General features: G+C 35.6%; 1 protein-coding gene across 1 annotated transcript in view; it reads left to right on the forward strand.

Moving 5' to 3' along the window:
- The first annotated feature begins 11,965 nt into the window (after positions 1–11,965).
- Positions 11,966–20,015, forward strand: part of LOC134690155 (death-associated protein kinase 1-like) — a 78,528-nt gene continuing 70,478 nt past the window's right edge. Inside the window, exon 1 of the mRNA XM_063550132.1 lies at positions 11,966–12,036. The gene's annotated coding sequence lies outside the window, so the exon portion shown is untranslated. The remainder of the gene's footprint in view (positions 12,037–20,015) is intronic.

Here is a 20,015-nt window from a genome sequence, read left to right on the forward strand (position 1 = left end):
CGATTTACTGTAACTATGATTTGTTATTGTCGGATATTGATGACGATTTGCTGAAACTGTGTTTTGTTATTGTCGGATATTGATGACAATTTACTGTAACTATGATTTGTTATTGTCGGATATTGATGACAATTTGCTGTATCTGTGTTTTGTTATTGTCGGATATTGATGACGATTTGCTGTAACTGTGTTTTGATATTGTCGGATATTGATGACGATTTGCTGTAACTGTGATTTGTTATTGTCGGATATTGATGACGATTTGCTGTAACTGTGTTTTGTTATTGTCGGATATTGATGACGATTTACTGTAACTGTGTATTGTTATTGTCGGATATTGATGACGATTTGCTGTAACTATGTATTGTTATTGTCGGATATTGATGACGATTTACTGTAACTGTGATTTGTTATTGTCGGATATTGATGACGATTTGCTGTAACTGTGTTTTGTTATTGTCGGATATTGATGACGATTTGCTGTAACTGTGTTTCGTTATTGTCGGATATTGATGACAATTTGCTGTAACTGTGTTTCGTTATTGTCGGATATTGATGACAATTTGCTGTATCTGTGTTTTGTTATTGTCGGATATTGATGACGATTTACTGTAACTATGATTTGTTATTGTCGGATATTGATGACGATTTGCTGTAACTGTGTTTTGTTATTGTCGGATATTGATGACGATTTACTGTAACTGTGATTTGTTATTGTCGGATATTGATGACAATTTGCTGTATCTGTGTTTTGTTATTGTCGGATATTGATGACGATTTGCTGTAACTGTGTTTTGTTATTGTCGGATATTGATGACGATTTGCTGTATCTGTGTTTTGTTATTGTCGGATATTGATGACGATTTGCTGTAACTGTGTTTTGTTATTGTCGGATATTGATGACGATTTGCTGTAACTGTGTTTTGTTATTGTCGGATATTGATGACGATTTGCTGTATCTGTGTTTTGTTATTGTCGGATATTGATGACGATTTGCTGTAACTGTGTTTTGTTATTGTCGGATTTTGATGGCGATTTACTGTAACTGTGTTTTGTCATGTCGGATATTGATGACGATTTGCTGTAACTGTGTTTTGTTATTGTCGGATATTGATGGCGATTTGCTGTAACTGTGTTTTGTTAATGCGGATATTTATGACGATTTACTGTAACTGTGTTTTGTTATTGTCGGATATTGATGGCGATTTGCTGTAACTGTGTTTTGTTATTGTCGGATATAAATGACGATTTGCTGTAACTGTGTTTTGTTATTGTCGGATATTGAGGGCGATTTACTGTAACTGTGTTTTGTTATTGTCGGATATTGATGACGATTTGCTGTAATTGTGTTTTGTTATTGTCGGATATTGATGACGATTTGCTGTAACTGTGTTTTGTTATTGTCGGATATTGAGGGCGATTTACTGTAACTGTGTATTGTTATTGTCGGATATTGATGACGATTTGCTGTAATTGTGTTTTGTTATTGTCGGATATGGAAGGCCATATGTTGTTATGAACTAAGCAAAACATGTCAGTTTTTTGTTTTCGATTTTCAATTTTCGTGATTTTCAGGAACTCTGGTCAGATATGAAGATGACCTAATTTTGAGTTATTGCCTTTAAATATCATATTTGCATATTTCACAGTTTTTTGAAAAATATAACAGATAGAACAAATGACCAGAACAATAAGATTTACTAATTAGTCAACTTGATGGAAATCACAAAATTACCCCTTATAGGAGTATTTGCCTTTAAATGATGATATTTACAATTTTTGGCTCACCTGGCCCACTGTCATGATTCAGTGATTTCCTATTAAAGCAACCAACATTTTCTCCAAAAAGGGGGACCCAGGCTACCTCATCATCCCCCTTATTCCGTCTCTGTAACTCTGACCTATGTACATGTTCAGTGAATCGTGAAATCAGCTCTTAGTTGCAATTTGTCATCTGTACTGTGTTTCACGTTTAATCTGAGAGTGTCCTAACTTCAAACTATCACAGTTCTTTGTTCAGTGAACCATGTAATCGGAATCAAAACCGTCATCTGCTATATCATCTGAAAAGTTTACATTATAATAAACAACTGTGCTTAACTTCATTTGGATGTGACGTACCACAGCTTCATGATTAGCTGCTTAAAACTAAACATGATACCCGACGGACAAATAAACTGAAACACAGAACAGAAAACATCGTATGTGGGCATTTAAATGAATGATACAACAATAATAAGATCTTCATTATTTGAGATAGCAAACAATCAAATTTATAAACTTTTATTTCTGCTTTGTATAAAAGTAAAGTTGATACATCTGTGCTGATCTGTTCTTGATACTCGGCGTTTATGTAGTATTATTGAATCTAATTTTATCGTCCATTAATATATATATATATACATCTCCATGCCTTATATATCATGTACTGTAGTACGACACTAGATTAAAACTGACGAGGAAAGGTAACACACGGCCACCGAAAGCTTTATTTTGAAGCCCAGGTGGTCGTGTGGTCTAGCGGGACGGCTACAGTGCAGGCGATTTGGTGTCACGATATCTCAGTAGCATGGGTTCGAATCCCGGCGAGGGAAGAACAAAAAATTTGCGAAAGCAAATTTACAGATCTAACATTGCTGGGTTGATGTTTAGACGAGTTATATATATATATATACTTATAACATTTCCGTCGTGTGGTACTATCTCGTGATTTCAAGTGTTTTCTGTCACGTGGTCTTCATTCATATTTGAATCAAATAATTGTCAAAGTTCAAGTAGTTTCTACAATTGTTGTGATATTGTGAAAGTTCATTGTATGCAAATAAATGTAAACAATTATTTCCCCATCAGTTGAAATTTCCTGTTATCAGTTTCACATTGTTTGAAAAGGTGCTATATAGATCTTAAAATATTGCATAGACACCTGGCTATAATCGAAGACATGTTCCACTGTAGATCTCTTAGTAATTTGTGTCGTGTGGTTGCTGTTCCTTTGGTATAAAAAGCCCACATTCTTTAAAAAATTATAATTTGTTGGCTGATCATTCAAGGAATCAGTCTCAGACCAACAAGTATGTTATGTTTTATAGTTCCCTTGTAAATATCGGTTGTGGTTTAGTAAATCTAAAGCAGTTGTAAGATTTACGCATGAGCATATCGAAAAACTGAACAATGGTTATAATAAGGATATGCATGTCAAATAAAACTAAAACATTGTAGACCTTACAATATATCTACATAAGATGCATAACAGAATAAGACTGATTCAAGACCCCTAATTCAGTATCACGAATGCAAAAATCTTTACAAAAACCGTAGCTTGAAAAGCCATATAATAAAAACAAAAAAGTAAATTATGTTGTTATTAAGATGTAAAAACTAGGATATGTGTTATGATTGCCAAATTGAATGAGAAAACTATCTACCAGGGACCAACGAATAAACAATGAACACAACTATCAACCAGGGACCAACGAATAAACAACGAACACAACTATCAACCAGGGACCAACGAATAAACAATGAGACAACTATCCACCAGGGACCAACGAATAAACAATGAACATAACTATCAACCAGGGACCAACAAATAAACAATGAACATAACTATCAACCAGGGACCAACGAATAAACAATGAGACAACTATCCACCAGAGACCAACGAATAAACAATGAACACAACTATCAACTAGAGACCAACGAATACACAATGAGACAACAATCAACTAGAGACCAACGAATAAACAATGAGACAACTATCCACCAGGGACCAACGAATAAACAATGAGACAACTATCCACCAGGGACCAACGAAAAAACAATGAGACAACTATCAAACAGGGACCAACGAATAAACAATGAGACAACTATCAAACAAGGACCAACGAATAAATAATGAGACAACTATCAAACAGGGACCAACGAATAAACATTGAGACAACTATCCACCAGAGACCAACGAATAAACAATGAACTGAACTATCCACCAGGGACCAACGAATAAACAATGAACACAACTATCAATTAGGGACCAACAAATAAACAATGAGACAACTATCCACCAGGGACCGACGAATAAACATTGAACTCAACTATCCACAAGAGACCAAAACTATCCACAAGGGACCAACGAATAAACAATGAACACAACTATCAACCAGGGACCAACGAATAAACAATGAGACAACTATCCACCAGGGACCAACGAATAAACAATGAACACAACTATCCACCAGGGACCAAAAAATAAACAATGCAAACAACTACCCACCAGGGACCAACGAATAAACAATGAACACAACATTCCACCAGGGACCAACGAATAAACAAGGAACTATTCACCAGTGACCAACGAATAAACAAAGAACACAACATTCCACCAGGGACCAACGAATAAACAAGGAACACAACTATCCACCAGGGACCAACGAATAAACAATGAACATAACTATTAACCAGGGACCAACGAATAAACAATGAGACAACTATCCACCAGAGACCAACGAATAAACAATGAACTGAACTATCCACCAGGGACCAACGAATAAACAATGAACACAACTATCAACTAGGGACCAACGAATAAACAATGAGACAACTATCCACCAGGGACCAAAAAATAAACAATGCAAACAACTACCCACCAGGGACCAACGAATAAACAATGAACACAACATTCCACCAGGGACCAACGAATAAACAAGGAACTATTCACCAGTGACCAACGAATAAACAAAGAACACAACATTCCACCAGGGACCAACGAATAAACAAGGAACACAACTATCCACCAGGGACCAACGAATAAACAATGAACATAACTATTAACCAGGGACCAACGAATAAACAATGAGACAACTATCCACCAGAGACCAACGAATAAACAATGAACTGAACTATCCACCAGGGACCAACGAATAAACAATGAACACAACTATCAACTAGGGACCAACGAATAAACAATGACACAACTATCCACCAGGGACCAACGAATAAACAATGAGACACCTATCCACCAGGGACCAACGAATAAACAATGAACATAACTATCAACCAGGGACCAACGAATAAACAATGAGACAACTATTCACCAGAGACCAACGAATAAACAATGAACTGAACTATCAACCAGGGACCAACGAATAAACATTAAACACAACTATCTACCAGGGACCAACAAATAAACAATGAGACAACTATCTACCAGAGACCAACGAATAAACAATGAACTGAACTATCCACCAGGGACCAACGAATAAACAATGAACACAACTATCAACTAGGGACCAACAAATAAACAATGAGAAAACTATCCACCAGGGACCAACGAATAAACATTGAACTCAACTATCCACAAGAGACCAAAACTATCCACAAGGGACCAACGAATAAACAATGAACACAACTATCAACCAGGGAGAAACGAATAAACAATGAGGCAACTATCAATCAGGGACCAACGAATAAACAATGAGACAACTATCCACCAGAGACCAACGAATAAACAATGAACTGAACTATCCACAAGAGACCAAAACTATCAACTAGGGACCAACAAATAAACAATGAGAAAACTATCCACCAGGGACCAACGAATAAACATTGAACTCAACTATCCACAAGAGACCAAAACTATCCACAAGGGACCAACGAATAAACAATGAACACAACTTTCAACCAGGGAGAAACGAATAAACAATGAGACAACTATCCACCAGACACCAACGAATAAACAATGAACTGAACTATCCACCAGGGACGAACGAATAAACAATGAACACAACTATCAGCTAGGGACCAACAAATAAACAATGAGACAACTATCCACCAGGGACCAACGAATAAACATTGAACTCAACTTTCCACAAGAGACCAAAACTATCCACAAGGGACCAACGAATAAACAATGAACACAACTATCAACCAGGGACCAACGAATAAACAATGAGACAACTATCCACCAGGGAACAACGAATAAACAATGAACTTAACTATCCACCAGGGACCAACGAATAAACAATGAACACAACATTCCACCAGGGACCAACGAATAAACAAAGAACTATTCACCAGTGACCAACGAATAAACAAAGAACACAACATTCCACCAGGGACCAACGAATAAACAAGGAACACAACTATCCACCAGGGACCAACGAATAAACAATGAACACAACTATCAACCAGGGACCAACGAATAAACAATGAGACAACTATCCACCAGAGACCAACGAATAAACAATGAACTGAACTATCCACCAGGGACCAACGAATAAACAATGAACACAACTATCAACTAGGGACCAACAAATAAACAATGAGACAACTATCCACCAGGGACCAACGAATAAACATTGAACTCAACTATCCACAAGAGACCAAAACTATCCATAAGGGACCAACGAATAAACAATGAACACAACTATCAACCAGGGATCAACGAATAAACAATGAGACAACTATCCACCACGGAACAACGAATAATCAATGAACTTAACTATCCACCAGGGACCAAAAAATAAACAATGAAAACAACTACCCACCAGCTGGGACCAACGAATAAACAATGAACACAACATTCCACTAGGGACCAACGAATAAACAAGGAACTATTCACCAGTGACCAACGAATAAACAAAGAACACAACATTCCACCAGGGAACAACGAATAAACAAGGAACACAACTATCCACCAGGGACCAACGAATTAACAATGAACATAACTATCAACCAGGGACCAACGAATAAACAATGAGACAACTATCCACCAGAGACCAACGAATAAACAATGAACTGAACTATCCACCAGGGACCAACGAATAAAAAATGAACACAACTATCAACTAGGGACCAACGAATAAACAATGAGACAACTATCCACCAGGGACCAACGAATAAACAATGAGACAACTATCCACCAGGGACCAACGAATAAACAATGAGACAACTATCCACCAGAGAGCAACGAATTAACAATGAGACAACTATCCATCAGGGACCAACGAATAAACAATGAACTCAACTATCCACAAGAGACCAAAACTATCCACAAGGGACCAACGAATAAACAATGAACACAACTATCAACCAGGGACCAACGAATAAACAAAGAGACAACTATCCACCAGGGACCAACGAATAAACATTGAACTCAACTTTCCACAAGAGACCAAAACTATCCACAAGGGACCAACGAATAAACAATGAACACAACTATCAACCAGGGACCAACGAATAAACAATGAGACAACTATCCACCAGGGAACAACGAATAAACAATGAACTTAACTATCCACCAGGGACCAAAAATTAAACAATGCAAACAACTACCCGCCAGGGACCAACGAATAAACAATGAACACAACATTCCACCAGGGACCAACGAATAAACAAAGAACTATTCACCAGTGACCAACGAATAAACAAAGAACACAACATTCCACCAGGGACCAACGAATAAACAAGGAACACAACTATCCACCAGGGACCAACGAATAAACAATGAACACAACTATCAACCAGGGACCAACGAATAAACAATGAGACAACTATCCACCAGAGACCAACGAATAAACAATGAGCTGAACTATCCACCAGGGACCAACGAATAAACAATGATCACAACTATCAACTAGGGACCAACGAATAAACAATGAGACAACTATCCACCAGGGACCAACAAATAAACAATGAGACAACTATCCACCAGGGACCAACGAATAAACAATGAACATAACTATCAATCAGGGACCAACGAATAAACAATGAGACAACTATTCACCAGAGACCAACGAATAAACAATGAACTGAACTATCAACCAGGGACCAACGAATAAACAATGAACACAACTATCAACCAGGGACCAACAAATAAACAATGAGACAACTATCCACCAGAGACCAACGAATAAACAATGAACTGAACTATCCACCAGGGACCAACGAATAAACAATGAACACAACTATCAACTAGGGACCAACAAATAAACAATGAGACAACTATCCACCAGGGACCAACGAATAAACATTGAACTCAACTATCCACAAGAGACCAAAACTATCCATAAGGGACCAACGAATAAACAATGAACACAACTATCAACCAGGGATCAACGAATAAACAATGAGACAACTATCCACCACGGAACAACGAATAATCAATGAACTTAACTATCCACCAGGGACCAAAAAATAAACAATGAAAACAACTACCCACTAGGGACCAACGAATAAACAAGGAACTATTCACCAGTGACCAACGAATAAACAAAGAACACAACATTCCACCAGGGAACAACGAATAAACAAGGAACACAACTATCCACCAGGGACCAACGAATTAACAATGAACATAACTATCAACCAGGGACCAACGAATAAACAATGAGACAACTATCCACCAGAGACCAACGAATAAACAATGAACTGAACTATCCACCAGGGACCAACGAATAAAAAATGAACACAACTATCAACTAGGGACCAACGAATAAACAATGAGACAACTATCCACCAGGGACCAACGAATAAACAATGAGACAACTATCCACCAGGGACCAACGAATAAACAATGAGACAACTATCCACCAGAGAGCAACGAATTAACAATGAGACAACTATCAATCAGGGACCAACGAATAAACAATGAACTCAACTATCCACAAGAGACCAAAACTATCCACAAGGGACCAACGAATAAACAATGAACACAACTATCAACCAGGGACCAACGAATAAACAAAGAGACAACTATCCACCAGGGAACAACGAATAAACAATGAACTTAACTATCCACCAGGGACCAAAAAATAAACAATGAAAACAATTACCCACCAGGGACCAACGAATAAACAATGAACACAACATTATATCAGGGACCAACGAATAAACAATGAGACAACTATCCACCAGAGAGCAACGAATAAACAATGAGACAACTATCCACCAGGGACCAACGAATAAACAATGAACACAACTATCTACCAGGGACCAAAAAATAAACAATGAAAACAATTACCCACCAGGGAACAACGAATAAACAATGAACACAACATTCCACCAGGGACCAACGAATATACAATGAGACAACTATATACCAGGGACCAACGAATAAACAATGAACTTAACTATCCACCAGGGACCAAAAAATAAACAATGAAAACAATTACCCACCAGGGACCAACGAATAAACAATGAACACAACATTATATCAGGGACCAACGAATAAACAATGAGACAACTATCCACCAGAGAGCAACGAATAAACAATGAGACAACTATCCACCAGGGACCAACGAATAAACAATGAACACAACTATCTACCAGGGACCAAAAAATAAACAATGAAAACAATTACCCACCAGGGAACAACGAATAAACAATGAACACAACATTCCACCAGGGACCAACGAATATACAATGAGACAACTATATACCAGGGACCAACGAATAAACAATGAACTTAACTATCCACCAGGGACCAAAAAATAAACAATGAAAACAATTACCCACCAAGGACCAACGAATAAATAATGAACACAACATTCCACCAGGGACCAACGAATAAACAATGAGACAACTATCCACCAGAGAGCAACGAATAGACAATGAGACAACTATCCACCAGGGACCAACGAATAAACAATGAACACAACTATCTACCAGGGACCAACGAATAAACAATGAACACAACTATCCACCAGGGACCAACGAATAAACAATAAGCACAACTCATACCGTTTAGTTAGCTATAGCAAGATCCGGGATGACAGTGAATGAAACAATGCAAAAGAACACACACACGGCCCGAACTATATTACAACAATTAACGAAAAAAAGCCTCACTTTGACTCTAATAAACTGTTTATCCTTGGTTATTACACCACGTCTTTTTAGGTTTTTTGGCAAACAATTATCAACAATTTCTGGTCCGAAGTTCCGCAATGCATACGTCATGTGTACGTAGCTTATTGTGTTTATATCATTAGCGAAGATCCGTACGAAGTTGTTATTGTGGTGTTAAAATCGATATCGTTTGATGAAGCAATACTAGCCCCTTATTACGATAACTTTGAAGCAACGTTTTGAAGGACCAGAAGTCGGAAAACATTACTTATTCTACCAAACCATCTACCATCTATAGTGGCAGCTCAAATATTTAGCACTTCATTTAAATTTTCTAAATTTGCAAAATATTACTGGAAGGTTTTTTGTTTAATTTAATTTTTTTGTTTACCCTGAATGCGCCTGAAATATTTGCCCATGAACGTTTAACCAAATAATGACTGCTTTCCAAGTTTACTTACGAAATTTTCATCGGAAGTAAACAGACCTAAAGTCAGTTTTTTAATGAATGCTGCAGACCTATTGACAAGTCTGCTCCAGACTTGTGGAAAGTCTACTATTGACCAGTCTCGATGACAGGTCAGCTCCTAACCAGACCTAATGACAGGTCTCCTTATGACGGATTGCCGTGTTTAAGACTTTTCATATCAGACTTGAGTTTTTTATTATATAAACAATAATTGTATTGTTCTTTGTAAAATTTCAGTACACATATAGATGCACTGTTATACCTTTGTTAATACTGGAAGGCGGATAAAAAGGTTATCCAACGAATCGGAAAAATAAGTTTATATGATGGGATATAACCACATTTGTTCACGTTGCTTCTTTTTGTTCTCCAAGTTTTTTACAGACCAAGCAACCAACCAAGATCTTTTGGGTTTTCCGAGTTAACAGTGCGTCAGTACTTGTATTATTGTCTCGTTTTCACTACACATTTTCTCATCCTGTATCTATTACTAACCGAACTGATGTCTTTTAAGGCAACAAGGCGTTTTCTAAGTACTGCTAAGAAGGATGAATATGATTAGTAATACAAAAGCATGATAATTTATCCTCACTATGTCAAAGGTATTTTTTTCAATTTTAAAGAAAAATAATTAAAAGGTTTTCAAACCGTGGGAAAATAGAAAGTTTTTAAAATTTAATATTTCCAAAAGTTATTATAGAAAGACTAAAGACAGGAAGGACCATAAAACGGTTTTCTAAAGCTAATATCAATGAAATGAATATAATTATTATAACCATTTGTAAAATATACAATCACAATGAAAGGTCGACCGGGAGATTTGATTGACAACAATGTATCATCATATGATTTTTTCCAATAAATTTCTCCATTGAATGTGTAATTTATAAAAACAACTGTTTATTACTTATAAGTATATATTATATCAAAATTATTGTACAGGAAAAGAGTGTAATCTTTTTCAAAAGCCTCATCTATCGCGGAAGAATTAGATAATTCCTAGAAACACGGTCCATCTTCTCATTAGGACATGTACAAAGGCGGAAATCGAAATTGAAACTTATCTTTGACCTGTAATATTATTTTATATCTGAAAATAGAAATGTATATATCTGACAACAACATATTAATGTTAAAGAAAACTATATGAATTGGTGATTGTAGATTATATTATTCTAAGCCGACATATTTAAGAACCTGTTAAATTCGCCGATTTTATATGATTTCTATACAAATGTGCATCTGTTTTGAAAGAAGTACTCCACTATTTCAGAAAATAAAACAGATACATGCATTTTTTTCGATTTTCAGTTACAGTCGAAAGTATGTGCAGAATCTATCTTTGTTTCAATTTAAAAAAAATGCTTGGCATAAGTAAAGTTTTATCCATTCCAGAACTATAGACAAAAGTTCACATAACATTTCATTGCATATAAAAAAAACATCAATGGAAATGAACCAATTAAAATTAACCTCTTTTTTTCCTGTGTACAAGCTTTACATCACTGCAGTTTAAGTATTTGTGGTTGAGGAGTTCCAAGAACTATGCAAGTAGACAGATGAAGAAATAAACCAATACCTATGGGGTCTTCCGGGTTAACAGTACGTCAGTGCTTTTATATTGTCTCGTTTTCACTAAATGTTTTCTCTTCCTGTGTTCATCACTCATCGAGCTGAGGCCTTTGAGGCAGCAAGGCGATTTTTCTTACGTGCTGCTCAGAAAGGTAAATATGATATCAATTTGTATGATAGCATGATCATTTTCCTTCAAAATGCTAAGATTTTTTTTCAGCTGTTAAGAACCATGATTAAAGGCCTTTTCCAACCGTGGGAAAATTAGAAGCTTAAAAATTTTAAAATATTATCAAAAGTTTTTAAAGAAGGACTCAACATAGGAATGATCATAAAACGGATGACTTAAGCAAATATATAAATGAAATAAATATTATAATGATTTTTGAAAAACACAAAATCACAATGAAAACCGGAAGATTTCATTGAAAACAATATGTCAGGAAATGAAAGAATTGTTTCTTCTATCGCAGAAGGCGGAAATCAAGCTTTAATCTAATAGTTTTGAAAATTTTCTAACCTCTGTCCAAACTAAATAGTTACATGATTGTCAAAGGAATATTTAAGTTATCAAAATTCGTTTTACTTCAATTCACGACATATGAAAAAGATGTAATTCCCGGAGAAGCGGAAACCTCTCATCATACACGTAGTAACATGTAGAAAGACGGAAATTTGAAATTGAAACTTAAACTTTGAACTGTGTTATCGTTATACATCATTAAAACGGAAATGTATGCATCAAAAATATATCAATTTTGAGAAAAATCAATGCATTGGTAATTTGCGATTTAATTATTTTAAGACAAATTTAAGTACGTTTTCGTCTATTTAATGTGGTTTCTATGCAAATGTTCATCTTTTTTAAAAGGATAACGTTCGTTTCAGAAAATTAAACAGATATTAAATGCTTTGCTTTTTTCCATATTTAGTTGTAGTTAAACCGTCCCAAGTTGCATGCAAAATGTTACCAAAATCTGTGATTTGGCTAATTTACTTTACCTTGACCTTAATTGCATTTACTGTGTATGAAAACTGCATATCGACAGAGTATTACGTATTAGTAATTGAATTGTATTATACAGTTTTATCAAAGTAAATTCTAAAATTGCAACGAAAATAATATCGTAATGGATAACTCATGTGTGTGATTTTGGACTTAGAGAAAAACGGTTCTTCAGTATGGTGTCACACCACCAATTCATCCAATCAGCATTTAGAACATGTAAAACCTACTCTGACAAAATATAGTGCTTTGGTCGTTGCTGTTAACTAAAACTAGCAATAAGATGGACATAAATGAAACTTCACTGAATGAGAAATTGTGAGGCCAAATTTACTTTTTCGTAAATTTGAAATACAACTTTAGGGTAAATATGCTACTTAGTTTGCCTACATGTAGTAAAGATTGTTAGCAGTAGGCGACTTCAGGAATGTCAATAGATTGAATTACCTCTCCTTATATATGTGAAAAGTTTTTTATTACATTTTTTTTATATGCAAAGTTATTTTAAAAACTTTCTATAAATCTTACTTTTACCCATCATTATACAAACCAGAAAGTCTAAAATTAGCAGTAATTGCACTCTACTGTACAGATTATTACTCGATCATTCTGAATAAGTCTAAAATTAGCAGTAATTGTACTCTACTGTACTTATTATTACTCGATCATTCTGAATAAGTCTAAAATAAGCAGTAATTGTACTCTACTGTACAGATTATTACTCGATCATTCTGAATAAGTCTAAAATTAGCAGTAATTGTACTCTACTGTACTGATTATTACTCGATCATTCTGAATAAGTCTAAAATTAGCAGTAATTGTACTCTACTGTACTGATTATTACTCGATCATTCTGAATAAGTCTAAATTTTACTGGAAATTTACTTGACCCCAATCTTAACCATACTTGTATGTATTGATTTGTACTCGACCACAATCTAGACAATACTTAAAAGTCTGAACTAATACTCGATCAGTCTGAAACATTTGTAACTTTAAGACCCTTTATAGCTTAATATGTGGTGAAGGGTTTTGCTCATTGCTGAAGATCTTATAGTGACCTATAATTGCTAACTCCTTCGTCATTTGGTCTCTTGTGGAGAGTTGTCTTTTTGACAATCATACCGCATCTTCTCAGTACTTATATAAGTATCGCATGCAATTATCTAACCAAATGTCAGGCTTTTCTTAAACTTTTCTATGTGATTTCAAATCTGCGAGGCCAATAATATTTAGGTCACGGTTATGCAAAATTTTTCATTTTTCAGTATACAAAACATACGAAGGATCATAAAACGGATTTTTAAAGCTAAATATTCTTATTAATGATGCAGACCGTTTCTCGATACAAAAATGTACGTCATTGACAAAGAGATATCTCTCCCATCAAAGACAACTCTCAATCAGAGACAACTCTCCATCAGTGACAACTCTCCATCAGAGACAACTCTCCATCAGAGACAACTCTCAATCAGAGACAACTCTCAATCATAGACAACTCTCCATCAGAGACAACTCTCCATCAGTGACAACTCTCCATCAGTGACAACTCTCCATCAGAGACAACTCTCTATCAAAGACAACCATAAATCAGAGACAACTCTCCATCAGTAACAACTCTCCATCTAAGAAAACTCTACAGCAGAGACAACGCTCCATGAGAGACAACTCCTTATCAGAGACAACTCTCCTTCAGTGACAACTCTCCATTAGAGACAACTCTCCATCAGAGACAACATTCCACAAAGACAACTCTTCATCAGAGACACCTCTCTCTTACAGACACCTCCCCATCAGTAGAGACAACTCTCCATCAGAGACACCTCTCTATTACAGACACCTCCCCATCAGTAGTGACAACTCTTCATCACAGACACCTCTCTATTACAGACACCTCCCCATAAGTAGAGACAACTCTTCATCACAGACACCTCTCTATTACAGACACCTCCCCATCAGTAGAGACAACTCTCCATCAGAGACACCTCCCCATCAGTATAGACAACTCTCCATCACAGACACTTCTCTATTACAGAAACCTCCCCATCAGTAGAGACAACTCTCCATCACAGACAACTCTCTATTACAGACAACTCTCTATTACAGACACCTCCCCATAAGTAGAGACAACTCTCCATCACAGACACCTCTCTATTACAGACACCTCCCCATCAGTAGAGACAACTCTCCATCAGAGACAACTCTCTATTACAGACACCTCCCTATCAGTAGAGACAACTCTCCATCAGAGACACCTCTCCACCAGAGACAACTCTCTATCAGAAAACTCTCCACCAGAGACAACTCTCTATCAGAAAACTCTCCAACAGAGACAACTCTCCACAGAGACAAATCTCAATCAGTGATAACGATCCAGAAGAGACAACTCTACATCAGAGACAACTATCCACAGGGACAAATGTCAATCAGAGATAACTCTCCATCAGAGACAACTCTCCGTCAGAGACAACTAGTCTGTCTTTAAGGTTCACAAGGTCATGGCGTTTCTCAGACTGTAATGACTAAATTCGTTGGTTCTGTACTGATTGATACTTTAGTCTGAGAGAACAAGATTTATTTGTTTTGTTTTGTTTTTTGTTTTTGTGTTTTTATGTTGTTGGTGTTTGTTGTTTTGTTTTTTTTGGGGGGGGGGGGGGGGGGGCGTTGAAATTTTTTTCAGTGCTTTGTGTCTATAGTCTTAAAGTTAGTCTTTTTTTTTTTCGTATCGGTCTTTTGAGTTTATCCTATTGCATCTGCTTGATTTTTAACATTTGTTCTGATGTTGTACTATTACGCCACTGTCCCAGTTTATGGAAGGATTGTGCGTTCATAGCCGACTATACGGTAAGAATTTTTGTCATTGTTGAAAGCCGAACTGGTGCCTTTAATTGCTTAAATCCACTTCTTTTGAACTCTGATGGATTGTAACCATACCAGACCTCCCCTTTTCTATATTATCTACCTGACTTTTGAACTTGTGTTTTCAATAACTTTCATGAAATATTTGTCACTGGACTTTAAAAATAATCAACCATCGATCAATTTAAACTCGTGATAAATCTATCTATCTTCGTATTTCCGCACTCAGTCACAACTTTGACTAGCACTTGCTGTTGCATGCGTGGCTTATTTACAATTTAAAAGAAATAAACTTTCCAGTAATAATACGTTACATTGGTGAACAGAAAATACAAAAAAAATATATAACAGTGATTTAATTAAAAAAAAAATGTTTTTGTGGATTGTTATCCTATGTATATTTCTTGGTAAAACTATGTACATGTTATGCAGAATATTTGCGAAAGAGCAGATATAGAAATCTGCTCTTTGAAGCCGTCAACTGTTGCACATAGGATTGCTGAGGTTGGAAGTAAGTTCCATTGTACTATTGTATGCGCATAAAATGAGAAGTTGTAAGAATCTTTACTGGTTTGAATTTGTTTATATAGTGATTGGTATGCTTATATCTTATTCTGCTGTCTGATTTAATGAGAAGATCTTAGATTGCTAAATGTTGGTGTGTAATTTTATAGAAAACCACTAGTCTTGTCTGTATTCGCCTCAATTGTAATGTAGGCCACTGTAGGTGTTCGGGCATATTTGAGACAGAGTTGGTATTGTGGTATCTATTACATGTATAGCGGGCAGCTCTTCGCTTGATCATCTCAATTTGATTGTTTTGATTTTTGTTGTGAGGGTCCAATCCACAAGAGCTGTACCCAAGCTTGGGTCTTACTAACGACATGAATGCCCTTTATTTTATTTGTTTGGATGATTCTTTTAGGTTACGTTTTAGAAAATGTAGTTGTCGATTGCATTTGCTGTTCTATTATCTACATGTTTATTCCATTTGAGATCTGATTGGATGGTTATGCACAAATATTTTGAAGCTGTTTCAGTTTGAAGAATGTGACCATGAAAGATGTAGTCATGGTTGACTGGTGTCTTTTTTGTGTGATTCTTAGTATGGAGCATTTGAATCTAAGTCCGATGATTTTGAATATGAATATGATGGTCTGGTAAGAGCTGACAAAAATGGGAAGCTAAGCGACAGATCAATTGAAATCGGAATAATAAATCAGTAAAAAATCATCCTGCCCCTCCTTTCCCCAGAATATCAAATAGTCATCTTCTTACTGTTATTGTCCGAGTAGTCATCATATTCATACAGCTTATCGTCCCTACAGGGATGTTCTACTAAGGCTGCCATACCATGAAAACGTTTATCACACAGCTCACATTCTATTATATCTGCATTCATAAATATTAATGCTATTTAGACTATAGACGCATCATGTTTGTTATGCATGTGTCGTCTAAACTACATATGTAAAAGGAAGAGGTAGAAGAGAGACAGAAGATATTTCCAATGCAAAGAAATACAAACAGATATTGACCTCTTCTGGCTCACTACCGAAGAACCAAAAAACAACGCCCATCTATAGGAGGGTGTGGGTGAGGTTAACAGAATAGAGAATAATGGACAAAATATAAAGAATAGACAAAAATGGACAAATAAAGGATATAGAATAATGAGGTGTCAAAATATAAAGAAAAGCAAAACATGGACAAAAAGTAAGAAAAATTAAAGACTATAGAAATGAAAGACTGGCTCATCCAACTTCTCAGCCGCCTCCTGTCCATGATGCATTTTATTGGGGCTTTTTTTTATAAAAAGATCAGCTGTTCAATATTTAATACTATAAAGCAGTTAGTATACTAGACTCAGGGGCGGATCCAGGATTTTTGAAACTGAAGGGGGGGGGGGGGTTATTCCCCAAAACGAAATTCATTTTTTTTTACAACTTTATTGTAAAAAACATAATATAAATCGTGAGTAACATGAGAACTCTTTTTTTTCGTTCAAAGGGGGGAGTGTACAAACTCTACGTCAACCTGGATCCGCCACTGCGAGGGCAACCTTGTCGGATATATTTATCATGAGATTTTCCGGAGAAATAAGTCCTGAAACGAGTTGTACAATATATGCGCACCAGATTTCAGATTTCGCGCCCCCTGTCAAAAGTTAGAACTCTGTTTCCTATTGTGAAAGAAATGGAAAAACAGACGATTTTGTGAAAATATACTGTAAAATATAACCAAGATATTGTGAGAACACAGAAAAGTAAGTGAAAATAAAACAGATTTTAATCGAAAAAAAGTTGGTTCTTCTAGAACGACAGTCGACATGTAAAAAAATATGAATTTATCAAAATTTATCGTTACCAGTACAGTATATAACGACCTATTTACTATGGTTATGAAAAGAAATAAACTAGTTTTGTTTACTTTTGCTAAAAATTGTGATCTCATAGAAGTTTTCATATCAATAATTAAACTTTTGGATACGAGTTGTCTCCACTTAACTCTAACTGTTGGACTGTTTACTCGCTAATGTAGCACCGAGAAACAAGAAGAAAACAAATTGAGGGTAAATAAATGATCAAGACACATGCATTAAAGTCATTCTTTAAAGTGGTGTTGTTTAAAAATGTAATCATGGTAATGGAGCAACCATTCAACCTAAAAAATAGGGGGGGCATGGGTTTTTGTCTGAGTCCTTTCGAGCAAAGCCTGATTTTAAGGTCATGAAGGTATGGGGGGAAAATCTGGAGTCAGAATATTTTTTGTCATCTGCTTGAACAGAATATTTTTTTTCATCAAATTGGGGATCTAGGAAAGGATAATGTCATATGATAATATGAAAATAAGATGTAGTTTGAATGCCAATGAGACACTCATATGAAGGGGATAGGCAACGGTAAGGATTCAACAATGAGAAAAATCCATACAGTATAGCTGGCTTATAAAGGCCCCGACATGAAAAATGTGGAACAATAAATTCAAAGGAGAAAACAAACGGCCTGAATTATAACAAAACAATTTATGAAAAACAAATATGATTGACAGAAATGAACAGGGTTGTGGAAATATTTGTTATGAGAACTTGTCCCTAGGCAAGTAAAACTAAATTTTACTTGTCGAGAAAAAAGTTACTTGTCCTGAATTTCCAAAAAATATTGAAGTAATTTATTGTAAGCTTGTATGATTCTTAATTTTTAACTATCACAAAAAAAAGTATGTTTGTGATATTTGTTTATGCCTATGAATAAATGATGTATATGGTTAACTTCAATAAGACAGAAACCCAACAACAAAACAACAAAAGACATATGAAGGGCAATTTTGCAATATTTTTTGAATGAAAGCCAGTATACATGGTATAGATAGATCCATGACATTTTATAAGTTTTGAGACGAGCGAAGAAATGACTAATTAATACATGTATTTATAATAAATGATTAAGTCTCCCTTTTATCTATTAAATTGACAACAAATTAATACATTGTAATAATTTGTATATACTTTTAATTAGCAAGATGTGGGTGTTTCCTACAAATTGTGCAAAAATTTAATTTATTTTAGAAGTTTCTTTACCATGTTTACTGGAGAGCCAAAGGCAGGGGAAATCCGTTAAGCATGACTTTTCAAATTCTCATTCGTCCTGAATATGCATGAAATATATGCCACTGGACGTTAGGCAACCATCAATCAATCAATCAAATTCTTGTTTTAATTTTTTCTGTCGTAGCAGAGGGGGCATTAAGCTTTACCCTTGTCCGTCCATACGTACAACTGTATGTACATCATGCAGTACGTCTCAAAGTTGGTTTCCATTCTCTAGATTAAGTTTGCCTCAACCAAATGTTATGAATGCTTATTACCACAAAATACAGATCTAGTTGAATTTTGGTGATGTCAGTTTAACCATTCTAGAGTAATGCCCCTTTACAAAAGCTGAATTTTTTGTTTCTGTTCTCTAACTTAAGTTTGCCTCAACCAAATGTTATGAAACTTATACACAATGCTTATAACCACAAAATACAGATCAAGATTGATTTTTGGTGGTGTCACTTTTACTGTTCTAGAGTTATGCCCCTTTACAAAAGGAAAAATTGCTGAATTTTTCGTTTCCGTTCTCTTACTTAAGAGCATACGATACAGTAGAGATCCCTCATTGATTTTTTCCTAAAATTTTGATAGTAGGTCAATTTCAATGTGTACTTCCTAAATATGAAAAGAAAAAAGTACCTTCATGACTTAATTTTTGAGATAATTTGGTT

The sequence above is a fragment of the Mytilus trossulus genome, chromosome 11 (assembly GCF_036588685.1).
Source record: "Mytilus trossulus isolate FHL-02 chromosome 11, PNRI_Mtr1.1.1.hap1, whole genome shotgun sequence".
Lineage (NCBI taxonomy): Eukaryota > Metazoa > Mollusca > Bivalvia > Mytilida > Mytilidae > Mytilus > Mytilus trossulus.